Source organism: Arachis ipaensis, chromosome B10, assembly GCF_059453495.1.
Source record: "Arachis ipaensis isolate K30076 ecotype BB chromosome B10, ASM5945349v1, whole genome shotgun sequence".
Lineage (NCBI taxonomy): Eukaryota > Viridiplantae > Streptophyta > Magnoliopsida > Fabales > Fabaceae > Arachis > Arachis ipaensis.
The window spans coordinates 92,406,529-92,422,262 of NC_142435.1; the positions used below are offsets into that span (position 1 = coordinate 92,406,529).

Consider the following 15,734-nt stretch of genomic DNA (forward strand, 5'->3'; position numbering starts at 1 on the left):
AAGAATGTTGAAAACCATCTCTGATTTCTAAAAATTAGAAAAAATATAGTTTGATGCTCTTAGATTGTTTAATTAAAAACAAAATTGGTGGAGATTACTCTTGTTTTATTTATTTTTTAAATGGGCACTCCTATAATGTTACAAAATCTTAATGATTCTCAAATGATTTTTCAATTATATATCTATCATTAAAAGTGAAGGGCAGGAGATTTCACAACCAGCACTTGATCCTCAACTTTCTGAAAGGTCTTGCTGTGGAGATTTAACAACCAACTCTGGAGATTTTTCAGTTACTTACTGTGCTTAAAACTGGGTTTCAACTTCCTTGGTATCCAAATTGAAAGGTCTTGCTGAGAGAAAAAAGCTAGAGGACTTGACAATTGGTCCAGTTCTCACTGTAAGTACATGTCTTTCATTTTCTTAAATTTAAAATTAAAATAAGTGTTGGCAGCTTCATACATTTGTGTATTATTCTCCCTAAGATATGATTTGTGGAGAGAGAACTACTCTTGAGTGCAGTAAGTGAGAAGATATGAACGAATTCTAGAGTTAATTGAAATAAGTTATACATAACTATTCTAGTGTAAATAGAGAAAATTAAATAGAAGAAAAGAATAGCTTAACGAAAAGCTTTTGAAGATGCATATACTCACAATCATGTTCTTACATACTTTTGGTTGATGTACTTGCAGAAGGACATACAAAATTGGAGGTTGTGATTTAAGTAGCACTGCTCCTCCTTGTACCAGGTAAAGTTTCGATAATAAGTAATTCAATTGGCTTTCTCTTTCCTTTCTTAGACCTGAAGGAAGATTATCTATTTTCTTCAGGTGGATTGAAATGATGGCTCCTATTTTCTCAAGAGCTGCATGGCATTTCATTTCGTATATGATCCAGGTGGATTAAAATGATGGCTCCTGGATTAGTAATATGTAATTCAAGGATGGTAGCTTGCTTAGAATCTGCGTTAGCTTGGGTACTAGTAGTGTTTTTTTGTTTCAGTAGAAACTAGTGGTCTCTTTTGTAACTTCCTACTGATTCTAAAATTTTTTCTCTTATGTAATAATATGTAAAGGAAGTAGATAATGTAATAGTTGTTGTAATGATTTTGATTTTTGGTATTTTGTTAGAGCATGTCATGTGATCAATCACACTATATTTGGTGACAAGTTTATAAAGATTGGATTAGTTGATTTAAAATTAATGGTCATTGTATAAATTTTACAATTATCTATGAATTTTATAAGATTTTATTACAAAGATTAGAAAAAGAACAATAGAACCTGAACAAAGTTATAGCTACGCTTTAAAAGCGTATCCATATTGTACAAAAGTCATCAACAGCTACGCTTTAAAAGCGTAGCCATATCTCTTGTTATTGGCACGCATTAAAAGCGTAGCCATATCTTTTGCTACTGGCACACTTTAAAAGCGTAGCGATATCTCACGGTGTTGCCACGCTTTAAAAGCGTAGCCGTATCTCCAGCTATTGGCATGCTTTAAAAGCGTACCGATATCTTTCATATACGGCTATGCTTAAAAGCGTGGCAATAGATAAAAGCGTGGCGATAGAAAAAGCGTGGCCATAGGTCACCAAAAGCGTGGCGATAGAGCAACCAGCACGCTAGCAGTTGTGACCCTTTCAAAAGCGTGCCGGTAGCTCAAAAAACATGGCAAAAAGCTATCGCTACGCTTTTTTCAACTTTTCGCCACGCTTTAAAAGCGTCGCAAAATCCTGGTTTTCTTGTAGTGTGATCTTCTCTTATTTCATTGAGGGTGGTGGAATGCTCTTGATGCTCCGATACACATCCTCAATTGCTCCATGTTAGTGCTTAGTTCTCCAGGAGAAGTCTGCCATTGATCCCAATAGCTTTGAGGAGGAAAGTGCGTCTCTTGACGCATCTCAGGGATCTCATACTGAGGCGGCTGCACATGCTCTTGTGCAAGCTCTCTAGTTTGCTCCATCCACTTCTTAGTGATGGGCTTGTCCTCCCCAACGGAGATGTCTCCATTTATGACAATTCCAGCTGAATTGCATAGATGACAGATGAGGTGTGGGAATGACAACCTTACATTGGTGGAAGGCTTTTCAGCTATCTTTTACAATTCTTGAGGAATCACCTCATGTACTTCCACCTCGCTTCTAGTCATGATTGATGACCGAAATTCACTATATCAATATAATGAATACGTCTTTGGCAAGTATACCAATTGTGGTCAAGTAATAATTCACTATGAGTGAAGTCGAATCCCACAGAGATTGATTAATTGAACAATTTTAGTTACTGGTGATTTAGTCAAGCTAATCAAGAATAATTGTGAGAGAAGAATTCTAAACAGCAAAATAGCAAATGACTTAAAATAAAAGAAAGTAATAATGTGCAGAAATGTAAATGACAAGAATGTAAGTGCTGAAAATATAAATGACTGAATTGTAAATGGGGAATGGGTTAATAGCAGAAATTAAAGAAAGCGATAAAGAATGGGAAAGATAAGAATAGGGAAGATTCATTGGAGTTGGGAGATATTGCTCTCTTTGGATTAAATTCAGATCATCTCGTCTTCAATCGTGCAACTCATTGACCTCTTGGAAAACATGATTGATTGAACCCTAATTCCTTGGTGATTCAATCTCTCAAATCTTGATAATCAGCCAATTCTTTGGTCTAATTGCTCATGAAGAGAGATAAGCTTGGTCCTTGATTTTACCACACATCATCATAGATCTAAATATTTGGGTAGATTTCATGTCACCGTATTCAATCCCAAAACCCAGATCTACTCAATGTGAGAAGGGATTTCAAGCATGGTTTCATGTTTCTTTTTCCAAGGCTCCCATGAAACCCAATTTGTATTCAACCTCTTTTCCAAGATGAATGAACACTAAGCATGAAGAACAAAATTCCTTCTAGAAAATCAAAGAGAAGATGAAGAGAAGAAGAAATTCACCATCAATTAATCCATCAAGTACAATAGAGCTCCCTCCCACATTGAGAGGGAAGTTAGCTACTCATAGCCTCAGGTACAAAAATAGAAATTCAAACTGGAAAATGAAACTAAGTATAAAAGGGAAAGAAAAGTAAAAGTTCCTAAAAGTCTCTAGAGGCTAAAAGTTCCAAAAGTCTTTTTTCTAATTCAAGGTACCACCTATTTATACAAATTTTCTTGAGTCCTCAGGTGTACTTGCAAGATCTCAAAGTGGGCCTTTCAAACTTTTAGTTAGTACGATCCATTTGGCTGAACATTCTACTTTAGGAGAGCGTAGGACTTTTCAGGAGAGCGGAGCGCTCTTGCACCCACGCGTATGCGTCACCCACGCATACGCGTCATCTTCAGCGCTTTTGAGAAGAGCGTAGCGCTCGCACCAAGAGCGCTCACGCACGCGTACGCGTCAACCACGCGTACGCGTGGCCTTTCAAAAATACCACCTCTACGCTGCTGCTTTATCCATGCATTCGCATGACCCTTCACAAATGCCACTTCCATGCGTATGGGTCACCCATGCGTACGCGTCACTAGCCAAATTTTCCCCATCTTTGAAAACTATCGCAGGCGCTCTTGGGTGAAGAACGTAGCTTCTCCCGTGCATGTATGGTGCTGCAGGAGAACGTAGCACTCTTCAAACGAGTGTAGCGCTATCCTAGGCTGGTGAAGGAGCGCGCCTTGCAAGAAACGCAGCGCCAAAGGTGCTCCCCTGTTTCATCCTCTATTGTGCTCCCCTGTTTCATCCTTTGTTGTTCTTTTCACTTGAAATTCAAGCAAAACTCATTTCAAAGCAATGTCCCATAAATTCATCATATAGTTCATATAATTTCATCACTTGAATGAGATTTTACCAATTCTATGGTCCTTGTAGATAAGAGAAAGAGGTAGATGATGTAAGTCATCACAACACCAAGCTTAAATTTTGCTTGTCCCCAAGCAAATCAATGTGAATTATTCTAACTGATTAAAACTTGACCCTTAAGAGGCTGTATTCTGATGCGCATAAACGTGTTATGCTACGATTTAGGAAATTGCACGATCGGCAAAATTCCTTCCGGCAAGTGCACCGGTTATCGTCAAGTAAAAACTCACAATAGAGTGAGGTCGAATCCCACAAGGATTGGTTGAGTGAGCAATTCGGATTAGAAGTGTGTTCTAGTTGAGCGGAATCAAGATTGAGATGAGAATTGCGGAATGTAAAATTGGCGGGAAAAGTAAATGACAAGAAATTAAAATGGCGGAATCTTAAATTGCAATGAATTAAAGAGCAGAAACTAAATTGCTGAAATTAAAAGGGAATGGGGGTGTTGCATGAATTGAGTTGCAGAATGTAAAGAGAAAGTGGAAATCAGAAATGGGGAATTCATTGGGTTATAGGAGATATTGAGATCTCCGAATCAAAACATGTTTATCTCTTCCTCAACCAATGCGTTCATTGAATTTTGCTTGGCAATCTTATATGATTGGATCCCAATCCCTTGGCTCACCAATTCTCTCTAAAAACAAACAAATTCCCAATCCCTTGGTTTAAATGTTCATAAGAAGAGATGATGCTTGATCACTGATTATACCACACAATTTCATGAACCACAATTTGGTAGGATTACATGTCACAATATCCATCCAAACCCCAATCCAATCCACTGTGAGAAAGCTTCTCTAGCATGAATCCTCCATTCCTTTCCCAAGGCTCCGAAGGATTCCAAGTATGAGTAGTTTCTTTCCCAAGACAACTACTCAATGGAATTAGATCGAGAAGCTTTCTAACAAAATTCAAGAGAAAAGATTGAAGAAGAAGATAAACTATTATTGATTCATTGAATTACAATAGAGCTCCCTAACCCAATGAAAGGGGGTTTAGTGAATCATAGCTCTGAATTCAATTACAAAGAAAAGGAAAACTAGCTAAAAGTGAAAGTAAAAGTCCTCTCTAACTTAACTTCTATCCTATTTATACACTTTCTATATTGAGCTTCAGTTGTGCTTCTTGGGCTTTGAGGCCTCTCCTTGCTTTCCTTTTGCCTTGGGTTTATGATCCATAACCTTGATGAGGTTGTTGATCCAAATCCTGTAACATTTATTGAGCCAATTTAGTGATAATCAAATAATGACACATGACTCAATAAATTGAGATTTCAAACTCATCAATCCTTCAGGCCCAATCCCATAAACCATGATATTCAATTGGGTTTCATACCAAAGTAAGTTTAAGTTAATATTTGTGCTCAAAGACTAACTTAAATCACAATATTTTTGGCCCAGAAACCTTTTCCAAGAGTGGCGTTTAAGTTGTAGTTTAAGCTTAAACTGCAGCTTAAACGCCAGACACTTCCAGTGAGGCCTTTTGTAGAAGCACGTTTAAGCTTCAGTTAAGGTTAAACTGAAGCTTAAACGTGGAAATGGAAGAAGGTAGCCCTGGAGAGTCATGTAGTCGAACACGTTTAAGCTTCAGTTTAAGGTTAAACTGAAGCTTAAACGTGGAGATAGGAAAGGCAGCCCTGGAGGTCGAACACGTTTAACCTCCAGTTTGAGGTCAAACTGGAGGTTAAACGTGGAAAAGGGTGGAGGCATACTGGAGGTCGAACACGTTTAACCTCCAGTTTGAGGTCAAACTGGAGGTTAAACGTGGAAGCTTGGAATGGTGGCCCTGGAGGTGTCGAACACGTTTAACCTCCAGTTTGAGGTCAAACTGGAGGTTAAACGTGGAGATGGAGAGAGCAACCCTGGAGTAGAAAAGCTATCGAACACGTTTAAGCTCCAGTTTGAGTCAAACTGGAGCTTAAACGTGGAATGGCTCCCTGGTACTCTTCCTGGTTCTGGCGTTTAACCTCCAGTTTGAGGTCAAACTGGAGGTTAAACTTCAATCCCAGCATTTCTTATCCTTCATGATTTTGGCGTTTAAGCTCCAGTTTAGGCTTAAACTGGAACTTAAACTCCACATGTGATATTCAAGCTTCCTTTATTGATTTTGTTGCTTCCTTGCTTAGCCTCTTCTTCCCTGAAATCATCCAAACAATTGCATCAAAGTCTTGCAAAATTTCATGAGAAATCTTTCATTCATAGCATTTAAGTAATATAACTAAAACTCATGGAATTTGCATCAAAATCATATTGTTTGGATGGTTCATTACTTTGTTCTTCATTTAACCATTTTTGGTTACTTTAAGCTCAAGAAAATGCATAAAACAACTAAAACTAACAGAAAAATGCTAGTGAAACTAGCCTATGATGCCTTGGCATCACAACACCAAACTTAATACTTGCTTGTCCCTAAGCAAGTCCTGAGTTATTTGAGAAGAAAGTATGAAACAGAAAGCAATTACATTGGCTATATTAGCAAGCATTTGAAGTTCATCAGAAGGGTTTTATGCAGAAAGTTGCAGCATCACTTTTTCATACTTATCAGGTATGATTATCACTTTTTCATTGCATCCATCAAAAATTGCTATGGCCTCTTGTTATTCTTATGTCTTTGGCACTTTTCTCTTCTTTGTTTTTCTTTTCTTTTTCTTAGAGCTTCTTTTGCTCCTTGTTTGCTTAGTGTCATGTGTTGCACAAGCCTTTGGCATTCTCTTTTTCTTATCAGTGCACTACACATATCCACCTTAGGCATTTTAGTTCACATTTCTTCTTGAGACATTGGTGCCCAGCACCTCTTTGTGTGACTAAATGTTTTGTATTTAGGTTGCTCTTGATAATGGACTTTTGGTTGATAATCCCGGGTTAGTTAACCCAAGTTACCAAGTGTTGAAACACTCCTCAGAACCTATTCATCCAAGCATATCCTTAATACATAAACACCACAGGCATTTGTCTCAGAAGTTCAAACCATTGGTACCTAGCTTATTTTCTCAATTTTTTTTGCTTTTTGGTTGCCTTTTTCCGTGGCTTTTTCTTTTTCTTTTTCTTTCTTTTTCATGGCCAAAGACATTTATTCATCAAGATCCATAGTCAATGTTCACTTTCTACATAAAAAAAATGATAATTCTACACTCTAATTTTAGTGATCTGACTAAACAATCAAGCATGCATACCACCACTTAATTCTACTTGATTTGTCACTAATTTAGCCAAGTTACTTTTGTTCAAACTTTTCTTTTATTTTTGGAAACAGAACAAGCATGGCACGCACTTGTTTAAGAAGGTGAAGTTATATCCAAACATCTAGGCATTCACTTTATTCAAAGCAATTAACAAACAGACATACTAAAAAAAAAACTACACATTCCAGAAAGATTCAACATTTACAGTTTAAACCAGAACACGCATGCTTTTGTTTGCCCTTTTTAAAGAATTAGCAAGGAACAATACCACCTTGTGAAATTCCTTGTTTTCTCTTTGTTGTCAGGAAACAATTTGATTTCTCTTTCTTCTTCCTAAATGTTGCTTCAAGCTTTAAGGTTCTTGTTTCCTTTCCTGCAAAGAGTAATGAAGTTGCTTGCTTCTCAAGCACTTGAGTGGTTAGCTCAACTATGTGTGGGTAAGTATCGGATTCTTAGATTGGTGTGTGAACACCAAACTTAGTCTCCCACTTACTTCTCTCTGTTCTTTGAATCCTTGAGTTCTCTTGGAATGATGTTGCTACTAAGGGTTTTAAGCATTTCTGTGACTGCTTAGAATAGTTGTTCCTTTCATATAATTCAAAGGTTGTTGTGTTCAGTTGATCTTTATGGTGGAACACCAAACTTAGAGTCACACATTCCCCTTTGACTTATTGATCCATGAATTCATTGTTTGGTGTGAAACACCAAACTTAATTCTTTGCAATGCACAGAAACTACTTTACCCTTTTTATTGAAACAAATAAAAGAAACAGCAACAAGGTATTACCTCAGGTTGGGTTGCCTCCCAACAAGCGCTTCTTTAACGTCATTAGCTTGACGGTCAGCTTCCTCAGTTGAGGTGATATTTAACTTTATCCTTCTCCTCCACATCTCCCAAGTAATGTTTGAGTCTTTGACCGTTAACAATGAAGGTTCGTTGTGACTTTTCTTCCATGATTTCTACTTGTCCATAATTGGAGACCTTGGTGACAAGGAATGGTCCAGACCACCTTGATTTTAGCTTCCCTGGAAATAGCTTCAGCCTAGAATTGTAGAGCAATACTTTTTGCCCTTCTTCAAATTTCCTTGGGGCTATGTTGCTGTCATGCTTCTTCTTTGCTCTTTCTTTGTAAATTTTGGCATTCTCATAAGCTTCCGCTCTGAATTCTTCCAACTCTTGAATTTGCAACATCCTTCTTTCTCCAGCGGCTTTGTTGTCCAAGTTCAGAAGTTTCAAGGCCCAGTATGCCTTGTGCTCCAACTCCAGTGGCAGATGGCACGCTTTTCCATATACTAGTTGGTAAGGAGACATTCCAATTGGTGTTTTGAAAGCTGTCCTATATGCCCAAAGAGCATCATCTAGCTTAATCGACCAGTCCTTTCTTGAAGTTCCCACAGTTTTTTCCAGGATTCTTTTGAGTTCTCTGTTAGATATTTCGGCTTGCCCACTTGTCTGTGGATGGTATGGTGTGGCTACCATGTGTTTGACTCCATATTTTAGGAGCAATGCCTCTAATGGTTTGTTGCAAAAGTGGCTTCCTCCATCACTGATGATTGCTCTTGGAACCCCAAAACGGCAAAAAATGTGTTTTCTGAGGAAGTTCATGACTACCTTATTATCATTGGTTGGAGTTGCTATTGCTTCAACCCATTTAGAGACATAGTCTACTGCCACAAGAATGTAATTATTTGAGTATGAGGAGGGAAAGGGTCCCATGAAATCTATCCCCCATACATCAAACAATTCAAGTTCCAGAATGAATTGTTGTGGCATTTCATTTCTTCTTGGCAGGTTCCCAGCTTTCTGGCATTTTTGGCAGTGCTTCACTAATTCTTTTGCATCTTTGAAGATAGTAGGCCAATAAAAACCACACTACAACACCTTAGCTGCTGTTCTTTCTCCTGCAAAGTGCCCTCCATAAGTGGAGCCATGGCAGTCCCATAAAACTTCCCTTCCTTCTTCCTCGGATATGCATCTTCTGAGTATGCCATCGGAACATTTTTTGAACAAGTATGGTTCGTCCCAGATGAAGTATTTGGCATCATTTACCAATTTCTTCCTTTGATGTTTGTTAATTTCCAAAGGTACACTCCCAGTGGCCTTGAAGTTTGCTATGTCTGCAAACCAGGGTGCTTTGTGAATTATCATGAGTTGTTCATCAGGAAAGCACTCATTTACATGTGTGCTTTGTGTGCTTCCTTCTTCACATGGTATCCTTGATAAATGATCTGCCACCTTGTTCTCTACACCCTTCTTGTCTTTGATTTCAATGTCAAATTCCTGCAACAAAAGAACCCATCTAATAAGTCTCGGTTTAGATTCTTGTTTAGCAAGTAAATATTTTAAAGCTGAATGATCAGTGAAGACAATGACTTTAGATCCAATGAGATAAGATCTAAATTTTTCAAATGCAAAGACTATTGCCAAGAGTTCTTTTTCAGTGGTTGTGTAATTCCTTTGGTTAGCATTCAAGACTTTACTGGCATAATAAATCACATGTACCAAATTGTCTTTCCTTTGTCCTAACACTGCCCCAATAGCAAGGTCTGATGCATCACACATCAGTTCAAAAGGTAAATTCCAATCAGGTGGTGCAATGATAGGTGCAGAGGAAAGTTTTTGCTTCAAAAGTTCATAGGCTAGCATGCAATTTTTATCAAATACAAAGGGTGTATCAGAGACAAGCAAGTTACTCAAAGGTTTGGCTATTTTAGAAAAGTCTCTAATAAACCTTCTGTAAAAACCAGCGTGTCCCAAAAAGCTCCTAACTGCCTTGACATTACTTGGTGGAGGTAGTTTTTCAATGATTTCCACCTTAGCTCTGTCCACCTCCATGCCTCTATTAGAGATTTTGTGGCCAAGGACTATTCCTTCTGTGACCATGAAATGACACTTTTCCCAGTTTAATACTAGGTTAGTCTCTTGGCACCTCTTAAGCACCAAGGCAAGGTGGTGTAGGCAGCTGGGAAAAGAATCCCCAAACACAGAAAAATCGTCCATGAAGACCTCAATAAATTTTTCAATCATGTCCGAAAAGATGGACAGCATGCATCTTTGGAAAGTGGCAGGTGCATTGCACAATCCAAAGGGCATGCGTCTATAAGCAAAAACTCCATATGGACAAACAAATGATGTTTTCTCTTGATCACTAGGATCAACTACTATTTGGTTGTAGCCTGAATATCCATCCAAGAAGCAATAGTAAGCATGTCCGGCAAGCCTTTCAAGCATCTGATCCATGAATGGGAGTGGGAAATGATCTTTTCTGGTGGCTTCATTGAGCTTCCTGTAGTCTATGCACATCCTCCACCCAGTAACGGTTCTTGTGGGTATGAGTTCGTTCTTCTCATTTGGCACCACAGTTATGCCACCTTTCTTGGGAACTACATGGATGGGACTAACCCATGGGCTATCAGAAATGGGGTAGATTACCCCTCCCTGCCATAACTTCCTGACTTCCTTTTGTACCACTTCTTTCATGACGGGATTCAATCTTCTCTGAGCTTGAATGGAGGGTCTAGCATCCTCTTCTAATAAGATTTTATGCATGCATATGGATGAACTTATCCCCTTCAAATCAGCTAGGGTCCATCCAATGGCATCTTGATGAGTTTGCAGCACCTTGATCAATTCTTCTTCCTGTTCTTGGCTCAAGTCCGAGCTAATGATAACAGGGTGACTCTCATCACTACCCAAGTATGCATACTTGAGATTAGGGGGCAATGCTTTGAGCTCAGGTTTTGGTGCTTCCTTTTCTTCTTTCACTTTCTCTGGCATGCTTAGCATGGTTGTGTCAGCACCCTTGATATCACTAACTTCAATATCTTTGGTGAACTCCTCCTCTGCCACTTCCTTTATTGTTTCCTCAAAAGTTTCTTGTACTGCAATGTCCACTACATCAACCCTCATGCATTCCCTTAGTGATTCTGATGGATAGCTCATTGCCTTGAATACATTAAACACCAATTTCTCATCATGTAGTCTAAGAGTGAGTTCACCCTTTTGTACATCTATGATGGCTCCAGCAGTAGCTAGGAAGGGTCTTCCCAGAATTATTGAAGCTTTGGCTTCTTCCTCCATATCTAACACTACAAAATCAGCAGGAAATATAAATTCTCCCACTTTCACCAACAAATCCTCAACTATCCCATGAGGGAATTTAAAAGTTCGATCTGCCAATTGGAGGGCCATTCTTGTTGGTTTGGCTTCCTCAATCTTCATTCTTCTCATCATTGTTAGCGACATCAAATTGATGCTGGCCCCTAAGTCACACAAGGCCTTCTCCACCATGACTTCTCCTATAATGCAGGGGATTTGGAAACTGCCTGGGTCCTTCAATTTCTGAGGCAATTTGTGCTGAATGATGGCACTGCATTCTTCAGTTAACAACACAGTTTCCTCATTTCTCCAGCTTCTCTTCTTGGTCATTAATTCTTTTAAGAATTTTGCATAGAGTGGCATTTGCTCTATTGCCTCAGCAAAGGGAATGTTGATTTGAAGCTTCTTGAAAATCTCCAAGAACCTGGAGAATTGGCCATCCTTTTCACTTTTCATCAAACGTTGAGGATAAGGTGCTTTAGGTGTGTAAGGCTTCAAGACCTCTTTTTCTTTTTCTTTTGTTGCAAACGGTGTAACAGATTGTCCTTGTTCTTTGTCTTTCACATTTTCCTTTGCTTCATCCTCTGTGGTTTCCCTTGAAATCTCCTTTAGATTCTTTCCACTTCTGAGGGTTATGGCCTTACATTCCTCCCTTGCAATAGCCTTGGCAGCATGAGAACCGCTTGTCCCAGGGGCTTGCTTAGTCAAATACAAAATTTGATTTTCTAGCTTCTGGATGGCAGCTCCTTGGTTTTGCAAGTTAGAATTTACTTCTTCCTTAAAAGCTTTCAATTCAATTATGTCTTGGCTCATGGTTGCAAGCATTCCTTCTATCCGGTTTAATTGTTCTTGAAATTGTTGGTTCGGATTAGGTTGGGTATGTTGATTATTTTGGCCATGATATGATGGTTGGTGGTAAGTGTTTTGTGTGGCTTGGTATGATCTTTGGTTGGAGTTTTGGTATGTGGAATTGTTATGTTGGTTGTGGTTGTAAGGTTTGTGGTTTTGTGGTGAGGTTTGTTGGTTTCCCCACCCAAAGTTTGGGTGGTTTCTCCAGCCTGGGTTGTAAGTGTTGGAATGTGGATCATATGATTGCCTTTGTTGGTTTCCCACATAGTTAGCCTCATCCCAATCACCTCCTTCAATGCCTACTTCCTCTTGATCTTGTGTGTGTATTGCAGCCACTTGCTTTGTTTCTAATTGCCTGGTAAGCTCTGCTAGTTGCTTGGCAAACACCTTGTTTTGGGCTAGAATTGTATCAACATGGTTCAGCTCCATGACTCCCTTAGTGTTGTGCCTTTCTGATGCATAGTAGTACTCATTCTCAGCCACTGTCTCGATCACTTCAATGGCTTCTTCCACAGTCTTTTTCCTGTTCAATGAACCTCCTGATGAATGGTCTACAGCCTTCCTTGATTCATAAGAGAGCCCATCATAGAAGATGTGCAGTTGCACCCAATCATGGAACATGTTTGGTGGGCATTTCCTTGTCAAGTCCTTGAATCTCTCCCATGCCTCGTAGAGAGTTTCACCATCTTGTTGTCTAAAAGTCTGAACCTCAGATCGAAGCCTATTGACCTTTTGTGGAGGGTAGAAACGTGTCAGAAACTTGCTTTCCACCTCATCCCATGTTGTTAGACTCCCCCTTGGGAATGATTCCAGCCACTTAGCTGCTTTGTCCCTAAGTGAAAATGGGAACAAAAGCAGTTTATAGGCATCTTCCTGGACTCCATTGGACTTCACAGTGTCACAAATTCTCAGGAATTTTGTGAGATGTTGGTTTGGGTCTTCATTAGCACTTCCTCCAAAGGAACAATGATTTTCCACAAGTGATATTAGCTGTGGCTTGAGCTCAAAATTGTTGGCCTGAATGGGTGGTTTCTGGATGCTACTACCACAATTCCCAGAGGTTGGGTTTATGTATGAACTAAGAACCCTCCTCTCAGGGATGGCATCGTTTCCATCAGCTCTCTCATGGTTGTGAACTTCTCTATCCATGTTGAGATCTAAAGCTTCCTCAAAATTGTCCTCAGATTCTCCTTCAGATTCCTCTTCTCCCACTACTCTCTTCCCTCTTGCTTCCCTTCTAAGTCTATGAAGGGTCCTCTCTGGTTCGGTATATGGAGGAGTTGATGTCTCTCCTCTCCTACCTGTCATACAAGAACACAGCTCAAACACAAACAAGTGAAATACTCTTGGTTAATGGAAGAGTATGGTTAGCTCAATTGAGGAATTAATTCAAACAGTTAGTGAGTCAGTGAGTTAGTTGCATGAGTTTGAAGGCATAAAGAAGGAAAGCATGTAACCAAGTGCAGAAATTAAAATTCAACAAGTATCTTGAACAGAATTAACAAAGCAAGAGAAAATTGCTCAATCTAGTTAGCTTCCAATTTGAGAATTGTCAATCGAAAACCAATCCCCGGCAACGGCGCCATAAACTTGATGCGCATAAACGTGTTATGCTACGATTTAGGAAATTGCACGATCGGCAAAATTCCTTCCGGCAAGTGCACCGGTTATCGTCAAGTAAAAACTCACAATAGAGTGAGGTCGAATCCCACAAGGATTGGTTGAGTGAGCAATTCGGATTAGAAGTGTGTTCTAGTTGAGCGGAATCAAGATTGAGATGAGAATTGCGGAATGTAAAATTCGCGGGAAAAGTAAATGACAAGAAATTAAAATGGCGGAATCTTAAATTGCAATGAATTAAAGAGCAGAAACTAAATTGCTGAAATTAAAAGGGAATGGGGGTGTTGCATGAATTGAGTTGCAGAATGTAAAGAGAAAGTGGAAATCAGAAATGGGGAATTCATTGGGTTATAGGAGATATTGAGATCTCCAAATCAAAACATGTTTATCTCTTCCTCAACCAATGCGTTCATTGAATTTTGCTTGGCAATCTTATATGATTGGATCCCAATCCCTTGGCTCACCAATTCTCTCTAAAAATAAACAAATTCCCAATCCCTTGGTTTAAATGTTCATAAGAAGAGATGATGCTTGATCACTGATTATACCACACAATTTCATGAACCACAATTTGGTAGGATTACATGTCACAATATCCATCCAAACCCCAATCCAATCCACTGTGAGAAAGCTTCTCTAGCATGAATCCTCCATTCCTTTCCCAAGGCTCCGAAGGATTCCAAGTATGAGTAGTTTCTTTCCCAAGACAACTACTCAATGGAATTAGATCGAGAAGCTTTCTAACAAAATTCAAGAGAAAAGATTGAAGAAGAAGATAAACTATTATTGATTCATTGAATTACAATAGAGCTCCCTAACCCAATGAAAGGGGGTTTAGTGAATCATAGCTCTGAATTCAATTACAAAGAAAAGGAAAACTAGCTAAAAGTGAAAGTAAAAGTCCTCTCTAACTTAACTTCTATCCTATTTATACACTTTCTATATTGAGCTTCAGTTGTGCTTCTTGGGCTTTGAGGCCTCTCCTTGCTTTCCTTTTGCCTTGGGTTTATGATCCATAACCTTGATGAGGTTGTTGATCCAAATCCTGTAACATTTATTGAGCCAATTTAGTGATAATCAAATAATGACACATGACTCAATAAATTGAGATTTCAAACTCATCAATCCTTCAGGCCCAATCCCATAAACCATGATATTCAATTGGGTTTCATACCAAAGTAAGTTTAAGTTAATATTTGTGCTCAAAGACTAACTTAAATCACAATATTTTTGGCCCAGAAACCTTTTCCAAGAGTGGCGTTTAAGTTGTAGTTTAAGCTTAAACTGCAGCTTAAACGCCAGACACTTCCAGTGAGGCCTTTTGTAGAAGCACGTTTAAGCTTCAGTTAAGGTTAAACTGAAGCTTAAACGTGGAAATGGAAGAAGGTAGCCCTGGAGAGTCATGTAGTCGAACACGTTTAAGCTTCAGTTTAAGGTTAAACTGAAGCTTAAACGTGGAGATAGGAAAGGCAGCCCTGGAGGTCGAACACGTTTAACCTCCAGTTTGAGGTCAAACTGGAGGTTAAACGTGGAAAAGGGTGGAGGCATACTGGAGGTCGAACACGTTTAACCTCCAGTTTGAGGTCAAACTGGAGGTTAAACGTGGAAGCTTGGAATGGTGGCCCTGGAGGTGTCGAACACGTTTAACCTCCAGTTTGAGGTCAAACTGGAGGTTAAACGTGGAGATGGAGAGAGCAACCCTGGAGTAGAAAAGCTATCGAACACGTTTAAGCTCCAGTTTGAGTCAAACTGGAGCTTAAACGTGGAATGGCTCCCTGGTACTCTTCCTGGTTCTGGCGTTTAACCTCCAGTTTGAGGTCAAACTGGAGGTTAAACTTCAATCCCAGCATTTCTTATCCTTCATGATTTTGGCGTTTAAGCTCCAGTTTAGGCTTAAACTGGAACTTAAACTCCACATGTGATATTCAAGCTTCCTTTATTGATTTTGTTGCTTCCTTGCTTAGCCTCTTCTTCCCTGAAATCATCCAAACAATTGCATCAAAGTCTTGCAAAATTTCATGAGAAATCTTTCATTCATAGCATTTAAGTAATATAACTAAAACTCATGGAATTTGCATCAAAATCATATTGTTTGGATGGTTCATTACTTTGTTCTTCATTTAACCATTTTTGGTTAC

The 15,734-nt window shown here is 39.1% G+C and overlaps 1 non-coding gene across 1 annotated transcript; it reads left to right on the forward strand.

The window, feature by feature from the left end:
- Positions 1–12,595: 12,595 nt before the first annotated feature.
- Positions 12,596–12,699, forward strand: LOC148580877 (small nucleolar RNA R71). Its single transcript, XR_015899329.1, has one exon. It is a non-coding gene; the product is annotated as a small nucleolar RNA R71 (small nucleolar RNA).
- The last annotated feature ends 3,035 nt before the right edge of the window (positions 12,700–15,734 follow it).